The 9,713-nt window shown below is 42.3% G+C and overlaps 2 long non-coding RNA genes across 4 annotated transcripts; both read left to right on the top strand.

The window, feature by feature from the left end:
• Positions 1-741: 741 nt before the first annotated feature.
• LOC123045248 (uncharacterized) lies at positions 742-1,440 on the top strand. Its single transcript, XR_006421187.1, has 3 exons — positions 742-882; positions 976-1,030; positions 1,116-1,440. It is a non-coding gene; the product is annotated as an uncharacterized lncRNA (long non-coding RNA).
• Positions 1,441-2,225: 785 nt separating this feature from the next.
• On the top strand, positions 2,226-8,064 carry LOC123045246 (uncharacterized). Of its 3 annotated transcripts, none has more exons than XR_006421184.1 (4): positions 2,226-3,732; positions 4,600-4,830; positions 5,336-5,540; positions 6,953-8,064. It is a non-coding gene; the product is annotated as an uncharacterized lncRNA (long non-coding RNA). The 3 variants fall into 3 exon arrangements; XR_006421185.1 differs by lacking the exon at positions 6,953-8,064 and adding an exon at positions 6,504-6,923; XR_006421186.1 differs by lacking the exon at positions 6,953-8,064 and adding an exon at positions 5,701-5,717.
• Positions 8,065-9,713: the final 1,649 nt, after the last annotated feature.

The following is a 9,713-nucleotide window of genomic DNA, read 5'->3' as shown; positions in this document are numbered from 1 at the left end:
GGGAAGATGCGTGAGGAGGAGGAGGACCAGGCGGTGGCGTGCTGCTGGAGTGGAGGAGTGGTCGTCCGCTGCACGTCGTCGTCGTCCTCATACCCAATCTGGCAGCGGCAGTTGCAGGCCAGTGCGTTAGCTAAAGGAGCATGAGTGAAGAAGTCCTCCTTTAGAATCTTGCCGAGATGCTCCTCTCTCTTTGGGTCTTCTTTCTTCTCTGTACTTTGTTTTCACAGTATTCGCCCTATCCTGTTTGATGATTTGTTCATGAGCTAATTTGTTCTTATTGTGGTTCCACTTCTATTTCTATCTCGCAGGATTTTGTTCCAATGACACGTTGCTGACTATTGAGTTTTTGCTCAATCAGGTAAACCTTTTGTTTTGACCTTTTGCCGTTAGAATATTTGAGGCACTTGACTAGACACTGTATACCAAGTAGTTCATCAATTTTCTTGCGGGCATGTAGTGTCCGCCATCATGTAATTTTAGGACCAAATTCAGAGAAAACAGTCTCATTTCTAAGAAGGTATGATCTATATCTGCTTGTTCGCCTCTATGGAATTGTTGAAGAACCTGTTAATCCAACGGATTCAGTTGCACAATATTCAATTTGATGGTTGACAATATGCAGAGCATCTTGAGAGCCTCCATCATGTTCTGGATAAAGCAGCTAACGAAATAGTATGCTGATCCCGTCCCTTGTTGACGATGAATTTGCCTTGAGCACTGCGGTTTCGTCAATTTGGTTGAGCTTGCTGTCCTCTAGGTTTTATGTACAGAGTTCTTAGAAATGAAGCAGCTGCAGAAAAGGGACATCCTGAGGAGAGGTACACCAACGCCTTCCTTGGGCACGGACCAGAGGACTCACATTTTGTGTAGAGCTCACTTACTGTAAGCTTCAAATGTCAAAACACCCATGACATCTCTTTGTCTTCCAGAGACTGTATGTTTTCTATTGAATTAACACGTGAATTCGCTTACTAGCAGAAGTGACGATATTGGATCTGGTTTTGGTCATTTCGGAATTGCTGTTGAGGATGTAAGATGCTCTCTCCATTGTTTCTTTTTTCAGTTGTTGACGTTCAGTACTATGTCAGTCCATCTAATATTTCTGCTTTCTGTAGTTAAGCAGCACTAATTGTTTATCAAGTATAAGTAGCTCATCTATAGCCTCTTTCTAGCCGCCGCCTCCTCCTCCAAGAAAAGCTAGGGTTCGTGCCTCTCGCCGGCTCCGCCATAGGTCCGCCTCGTCTCCGGTGGCCCTAGGGCTATGGGGGCGTGGTGGATCCTGGCAAGGGCCGGCGGGAGGGCTCCGTTGTTAGTCGTTCCTTCAAATTTTGTTAGGTTTTGTGTCCTACTCAGGAAGACGAGACGGTGGCGGCTCCCTGAAGATGGAATAAAGGTCTCCCCGCCTAGTCCCCGTTCCGATGGTGCGTCTAGCATCGTTGGTGGGCGTGTGAAGGTGTGTCTCCGGCGGATCTATCCTCGGTGGATTTGCTCAGATCTGGTTGTGGTTCGTCTATGTTCGTGTGTCTTCAGGTTGGATCCTTTCGATCTACGTTATTCTTCATCAGCGGCGGTTGCTGTTCTGGTGCGCTGGTCCTACGGGGCCTTAGCACGACGACTTCCCGACTGTCTACTACAACAAGTTGTGCCCGACTCCGGCGAGGGAGGGGTGATGACGGCGGCGCGCCTTCGGCTCGTTTCAGTGATTGTAGTCGTCGCTAGGTGGTCTACGGATCTGGATGTAATTTTTATTATTTCTAGTGTTCGCTGTACTGCCGTGATGGAAGATGAATAGATTGAAAGTTTTCTCGAAAAAAAAAAGTATAAGTAGCTCATCTATTGCTTTCTCCAACACGATTGAGCTTAGTTTCAGATCCGCCACAAGTTCAAACACGATTGAGCTGACGGGTCGTGTTGGAACTAATCTTGTTATTAGTGCTAGGTTTAGATTATTTCTTCTTTTTGAGTTAGTTAGCAGCATGTATGGGTGCTCCGAGGAGTCTAAGCGGCTAGGTAGCGTAGCAGATAAATACGCAGTGGAAGCATGCATACTTAGTTGTGGCAGCGCCGCGTGAGCTTCCAGTTAGTTATCTGCAGATACTTGGGTTGGACTCAAGCATATACGTGCAGTTAGCTAGCGGAGGAATAACCGGATCAAGCCAATGTGTGTGGCTGGCCGTGGTGTGTGCATGCATGGCAGGAGTGGTGCGCGTGTGTGCATGCAGGCCCGGCCCTGAGGGGGGGCGAACGGGGCGGCCGCCCCGGGCCCCCAGGTGCCAAGGGGCCCCCAATTCTTCTCTGATTTCCTGCCCAGAACGCCGAGGTGCACCTGCAACCTTTTCCTTGATTTCCTGCCTTCCTTTCTTCGTGCTTCTAGTATACGATTGATGGTCCTTCCAATTAATTAATAGAGCAGTTATTGGATGCGGTTAATTAGGCACGGTTATGGAAACAATCCGCTCTTAGTTTCCTTACTTAATCTTTCCGTGAAAAACACCTTCCTTAATTCAGAAGCCGAAAGTTGTGCGCCCAATTTTTTGTGAGAAAAACAGGACTGGTGGGAAGCGACAATGATACGGACGGCGAGAATAGATCAAGATCGCGAAGCTTGATATCCATCTACTACTATGCATGCATGGTGCCGCCTCGGCTCGGAGCAGTTAAGTTTCATCCGTAACTTGTCCATAAGTGTAGCATTTTTGCAGTCGCTGCCTCGGACGAGACCACACTGACTCGGTGGGAGGCTAGATCAATACTGTTAGGATACGATGACAGTTACAGAAAAGAAGGTATGTCTCTAATCTCTATTTTTATAGGTAGTCTGTATGTATGGCCTAGGAAATTTTATCATGATAGTTGATTAGAAGTATGAATGATCATCGACATGCCCTCTGCGTTGTTGCAATTGGAAACTAACAATTGATTTATCAGTATTGTTAACGGATAGATATCATTCGGGTTATTATTTTTTTATATGGAGGATTAAACTAATCCATATAGGGGCTATACATAATACAATCTGACATCTAAATGGATGATAACGTGAGTGATCATTGGCATTTAAATTATTCATTATTCTAGACGAGGTGCCAGTTTTTTCTACAGCTGATTAGGATGAAAGAAATTATAGGATAAACATAACAATAAAGCTACCAGATATATTGCTAACGAAGAGACTTAAACAGGAACATATTGTATAAATAGTAAAAAAGAAAAAGAAACATACTGTATTTTCTTTGACTAGCGATTTAAAATATTTTTGGAAATACATACTTTTGTTTATACTAAGGGCCCCTAGGATTTAGTTTTGCCCCGGGCCCCCAAAATGTCAGGACCGGCCCTGTGTGCATGCTAGCTAGGTAGTTAGTGGGTCAAAGTAGTGGCGTGAGTTTAGGTGACACTGGTGCTGGCCCTGTGTATATATAGTTTGCATTGCGTAATAGAATAAGCAGGCCGGGAGGGCTGTGGAAAAATGTAGTGTTTGTGTCACCAAGGAAGAGAGCTGTCGGCAAAGCCGGTGCTGGTTTCTTCCTTGGGCGTGTGTGTACGTGTGTGTTCATGAGAGTGTTCTTGTGTTCTTGTGAGAAACCATATACGAGAGAAGAGAGAGTTGAGAGGAGGAAGAAGAGCGGCGCTGCGAGGATGAGGCGGTGCCAACAGGTCGGGGGCCGCCGGTCGAGGCGGAGGGGAGGAACACCTCCCTCCCTGTCGCCCTCCTCGCCATCTGTGTCTCAGGTGCTGCCACAGAAACTTGTTGTGCCATGGGCTTTTTTCAGGGGGGGAAATGGTACCTTATTTACTATTTAGTTTGACTACATGCTTCGTGAGGTGCCTTTGTTTCGAAATAGTCATAGAAGATGATTTTTAGATTATTTATTTGGAAGCATATATTGGGCATACAACTGAAATCTCCTTATGTTCGAGTCGATTTCCACCACCCTTAAATTCCCTTAGTATGATTGTTTATATAATCTTTAAGGCAAATGTTAAGTTAACTCAAGAAATTGCCAGGTGATTATGCACTGACAATTCATTTTATCTCTATGATCTCCTCATGAAAACAATCATAGTGCAGGATGTTGTTCCCCAATTTGTCATTTATCTTTGAATATCCCTTTATATTGGGGCTACTACCTATCTAGCTCACTGAGTGTTATCCAAAGTGCCCTTCTAGCTTACACTGAATGATACAAAGGTGTCTTCACTGCCTTTGTTTTATATTTTTGCTAAACATGTTGGTATGTATCTTCATTTGTATATCATCTCCTGTGTTTTGTGATACTTCGCCGGATTCTTTGTCAATAGTTTGAATAAAGTCTCTTAAACAATCTGATTAAAGGATAGCTACAATGAATACATGTGTAGTTAAATCTAAATGCATATTGTTTTGGCTAAGAGTTAAATCCATATACCTACATTGTTGTTGTTTTAATTTTCCTCAGTTGCACCAAGTGTGATAGTACTTTTCATGCCTCTGTGCTAATTAACAGAATATTTGTTATAAAGGTCTGATGCGTGACGAAATCCTTGGATTTACAAAATTACCACTCTGTTTCTCTTCATATCATTTTCTTTTGATTTGAATTTGCTCGTGTTTCGCAGGGGCGCCATAGCTAAAATTTGACGTGAGAAGTGCAGCCACAACAATGGGCAGCCAAATAAAAAATATAGGGAGACATAAGGAGAATATAACTGGTCATACTTCAACAATGGCCACACTACTTATGATGGTTCAAGAGAAGATATCCGTGATACTGAGCCTGGTGATGAGGGCATCAAGACAAAGAGATTAATTCACAACTCTGTTGTTGATAGGTTGTACAAATTTACAAGGTACCACTATTTCTTTCTATGTATAAATTTGTGAGCACAGCTACTTGGAAATTCAGCGATTCATGGTGGAAGCAAGTTTTTTTGTTTTCCTTCAGTCATTTTATCATGTGTTCACATCTTAGTTTCTTGCATTATGGAATTATTTTGTGACATTAGAGACGTATTCTTGCCATTAAAGTGTGACAGATGTGCCATAGAAAAGTTATCATCCATCGGGACCTTAAACCAGAGAACTTATATGCAAACAACAAGGAGAGTTCTCCTCTAAAGGCAATTGTTTTTTGTCTATATGTGTTCTTTAGGCCTGGTATGCTCAGTAGACAACTGATGCTCAAGAACATACATTTGCAGCTTATAATCTTGATATGCTAAAATAAGTGATGTAGATCTTCCTATTTTTTTCTCTGGTTTGTGTAGTAATTTCAAGCCTACCAATATATATGTTACACAGTGAAGTCCTGAATCTACTATTATGACAGAATTTGAATTTCTTTGACTTTTGTAGGCACCATGATATGTAACTTATGTTTGTTGCTTCGGAGAGTACTGCCATGCTGCCATGGTCTTCAAAATGTGGAAGGTGACTTTTGCTTGATCTAGAGTGGACGTTGAGCCTTGCCTTGTGGTGGCAGTAGACAAGGAAGTCGCCCATTGATTGATCTTGAGATGGCCATGTCCCTGCATTGCGGACGCTGAAGACAGTGTGTGTGGTATGAGCCCTGTCTCCTCCAACTTATTGGAAGCAAGTCTTCATCACTATCCGCGCCAAATTTTCTCCCCATCCAGGCCTACAATGTTTCCTCCTATTCCATGGTTGTACCATTTTTGTTGTGCTTTGTATGAGTGTTTGGCATCCTCTCTTTGCCTCAGATAAGAGATGCACTAGCTTTCCGAATCTTCATGGAACTACTGAATTTGAACGCATACTTTGGCCTCTTTCTGGTCCAGCGTTTTTGCATCAACATTTGAATCATTTTTTATAAATTTCTTGAGAATATGGTGATTACGGTTGTCTGATGTTCAATTCTGTTTTTAGCAAATTATTCAGGAAGCCACGATCCTTAGTTGAGGCTGATGAGTGAAGGAATTATGTAGTACTGGTGGCACGCAGTTCACACTCCAACCCAATTCGAGTTCATCTCCCATCAGCCCTGCTGCACACCGCCGGCAAATAACCCTACGACGCTAAATCCCTTTGTTCCATGGTCTGATGAATTTAACAGGAAGCCTCAAATAGACCGGCTTGATCCGTAATGTTTCATCAAGAAAAATGTTTTCTTTTGCATCTCTCCTTCTGCACTACTCTTTACCAAATTATATATTGTAGGGAGCCTAGGAGAATCAGCTAGGGTATGCATCACCTAAAGTGGCACCCTGCAGCAAGCTTGCGTTCACTACATACAATTCACATCGATTGCTTATAGGAGCTTTATAGAAGTTCTTCGATTGACCCCTATGTTTGCCAACGGAGTTAGTTGATGATTCCTACACGGAGAGGATTCCGATGTTGTATATTGTTTCTTACAAAGCAATAAACGGTAACTCTCAGATTAATAATTTTCTCTTTGAATATTAATTAAAGGAATGGCTGTTGGCATTTAAGTTTTACGAGCTTGTTGATTTCTTCAAATCATTCTAATAGAGTGTGTAATATTTCCTTGGCATATCTGTAGTAAGGTGTCGCCTACTTGGAGATATAGAGGTTTTTAGGACACCACACACATTTATGGTATGTTGAAAAGGGAACCAAATCTATGTTTTAATGTTTAACATTCATATGAAGTTTTTTTGCAAATGTGACCATGGAATCCATATTTCTAGGTTCGCTTTTAATAATATGCATGATCTTTCATTTGCAGTTCCAGAGACCTGCTACTTATTCATAATTTCATACTCCCTTCGATCCGTAATAAGAGTTGCGGGTTTAAAATAAGTTGAACTAACCTCAATTCAAAACTACGATGCTTATTATGGATCAGAGGGAGTAATATATTTTCAGCTGCATATCAGAATGCCATTTCATCTATTTTCATTTAAAGAAGTGAGTAGTGTACATTGTTAATGGTATAAATATTGTCAGTGACCAAATTAATAGATTTATGCATTCGATTGTATGTACCAGAATTTTTAGAGTACATGCTTGGCACTACATCTACTACTCCAAGATTATGTGGTGTTGCCTTGCTGACCCAAATGTCCGGGGTCTCTTTAAGGAGAAGCCAGATGGAACAAAGCATGATAACGGTCATTTGCCTTTCTCTGGGTAATACCGAAGTGACTGCTCGGCTACCAACCAACGTCTCACCTTTTGTTTCATTGTGTATGCTGTCAACTGGCACTGAAGAAAATAGTGATTTGCTGCTGACTGACATAGTGAAAAAAGAGAGGTACAATTGAATCAATAGTACTTTTCCATAAGTGTGTCTCATGTAGCTAAACATTTGCATCTTTTTTCTCATCATGTAAAAAAATTAGCAACGAGTCGTTCTTGCCTGCACACTCCCACAGTTGACATGCAAGAAGGGCAGGAATTAAATCAGTAACCTCATGTACATAGATTCCATCTTCTACTCGCCTTTCTAAGAAATTCTTTTGCGTTTGTTTTTCAGCATGTGGTTTGTTGGATCTGACCAGAACTGGTTACCATTGTTATAGTTCAGCCAAACAATAGAAATAGGCAACATCATGTTAGTTAAATGCAACCGTTATGGTTCTATGATATTATGCTATTGGTACGGCTTGGTCCATCAAACATCACTTGTTGTCTACTTATTCTTTGCTGACTTCCTTTTTTATATCTCTTATGAAGAAAGGTTGTTACTCACTTTATTTATGATGTCCTGTTTCTTGTCTCACGTTGCATCATTTCAACAGATGTGAGTCTTTTAGTGGTGCCTTTTGGAGATAATAGTTATGTAACAGAGATAATAGACAAAAAACAAAGAAGTATTATTGGGTACTCAACTATGATATGGAAGGCATTTCTGATTTTGTCAATGACAACCCACCAAACACACCCATCAGGAAGAGTTGCTTAGATGTCGAGGTCATTTTTCATACCAATGGCACATGTAGCATGACTACCTGATGTAAATGACTGCATAACTTAGTTAACATAAGCTGAATGACCAGAGCTATCTATATGATGCATTTCTGCCTATGTAGCTTTGCTTATCATGAACTGATCTCGTGCCTTTCTTTTGGCCTATAAACCGACCATGCATTGTAATATATAATATTATGTATGAACAGTGACTCAGTATGAACATCATACCTAGATATTTATTTTCTTATGCTTCAAGTATTTTATGATTGGTCTCTAAATATTCTTACTTGCATGGTTTGAAAGCTCGGTTTGCTCTCGCCCTTTGCGCCATTGGGGCAACTTGTAAGGATTAATTTCATTGTTCAAAACTGGTCAGAAATATCTTGGAAATTTTCACATATACTACTACTTATATAATATAACTTTGTGAAAATGTCCAAGACTTTTAAGGAGTATTTGACTGCCCTTTTCCAGATTTGGTTTCAAATATGCCCCAAGTTTGGGTTTGAACTGTAAGCCGGTGATATGAAATTCTGAAATTCATTAATATTTCACAAGAGTTTGTAAATAACACATAGCATGGAGTATGACTTAGAGGTGTCAAACTATTTTAAAATTTTTGCAGGTAACTCTTGGTTTGGATAAGTTTTTTTCATCTTAGAAAACATGTATCATCATGAAATATTTTAATGCACACTCTTACAATACTTGGCTTACACTCGGCCTTTCCGCCATTGGCGCAACGAGTCATCTAGTTTTGGTAACACCAGAAGGAATGAACTTGGGAGCCCCACGCGGAAAGAATCGCACGAAGTTTAAAGCACCTCCTAGTCTCTGCTACACCCGAATCGGCAATTTTTGGAAAGCCAGGCTCGCCCGAAGCAGGGGAGGGGAAGGCGACGCTGAGCTCATGTGACCACGGGGATGGCGTGAGCTCGCGCGCGTCTCTGAAAATCGGCGGGAGGATTTCGGCTCACCTCCCGTCGATTCGGTCGCCCCTATTTAGTCCCCTCCTCTCACCGCCCAAAATCCCGCCACCCTCCCTCGCCCACTTTCGAGCTTTCCAACCGACGCGCATCCGCACCGATGAGCAGGTAAGCAGCGCTCCTTCACCGACGGGCGGTCCACGCGGGCGGCGACTCTTGTCCTCAACTTCTCCGACCATTCTCGCATCCCCCTCGAGCTGCAGCCATGGCCTCTGTGAGTTCAGTCACCTTCTTCTTTGTGTTCGTTGTTCGTTGTAGCTAGATCTAAGAGCATGTGGTCGTAGGGTTTGATGCGCAAGCATGTGGTAGGGTTTGATCTGTGAGTAGATGATAGATTGTGATGTTGTGGTAACTTTTGGTGGTGGGTTTGTAGCATGCTAGGGTAGTATGATAGTGATGAACAGAATGCATTCATAGCTAGTTGGCTAGCTGTGATGTATGCTCCTCCTTTCATAGATCGTCTGGTATTGTGTGTGTTATGCTTATTGTCAATGTGTGTTACGATTGTGGGACATGACCACGCAAACCCAAGATCTTAGTCAGGCCCTTGTCCTGTCCAACAGCCAATACGTTGCATCCTATGTCGAGGACTCCCAGCCCCCCTTGATGAGCAAATGCCTCCTAATTCAGATGTGTTTGGGGTATCAGTCGGGTTCTCTTGTTGTGCCAGTTGTGCTCGTTGAGCCAACTGCTTATGTTGCCGCTGCCGCATTGATGGCAGACGCAAAGGCAAAGAAGGAGGTAGAGGGAACAACATGAAGTGGCAGCCGTTCATGTCCATGTTCGTGTTGAACAAGATGTGTGAACTCATCTCTAGTGGGGTTAGGACTGACAATGGCTTCAATGAGGTC

This window comes from Triticum aestivum, chromosome 2B (assembly GCF_018294505.1).
Source record: "Triticum aestivum cultivar Chinese Spring chromosome 2B, IWGSC CS RefSeq v2.1, whole genome shotgun sequence".
Lineage (NCBI taxonomy): Eukaryota > Viridiplantae > Streptophyta > Magnoliopsida > Poales > Poaceae > Triticum > Triticum aestivum.
This window is presented reverse-complemented; position numbering and strand designations above follow the sequence as displayed.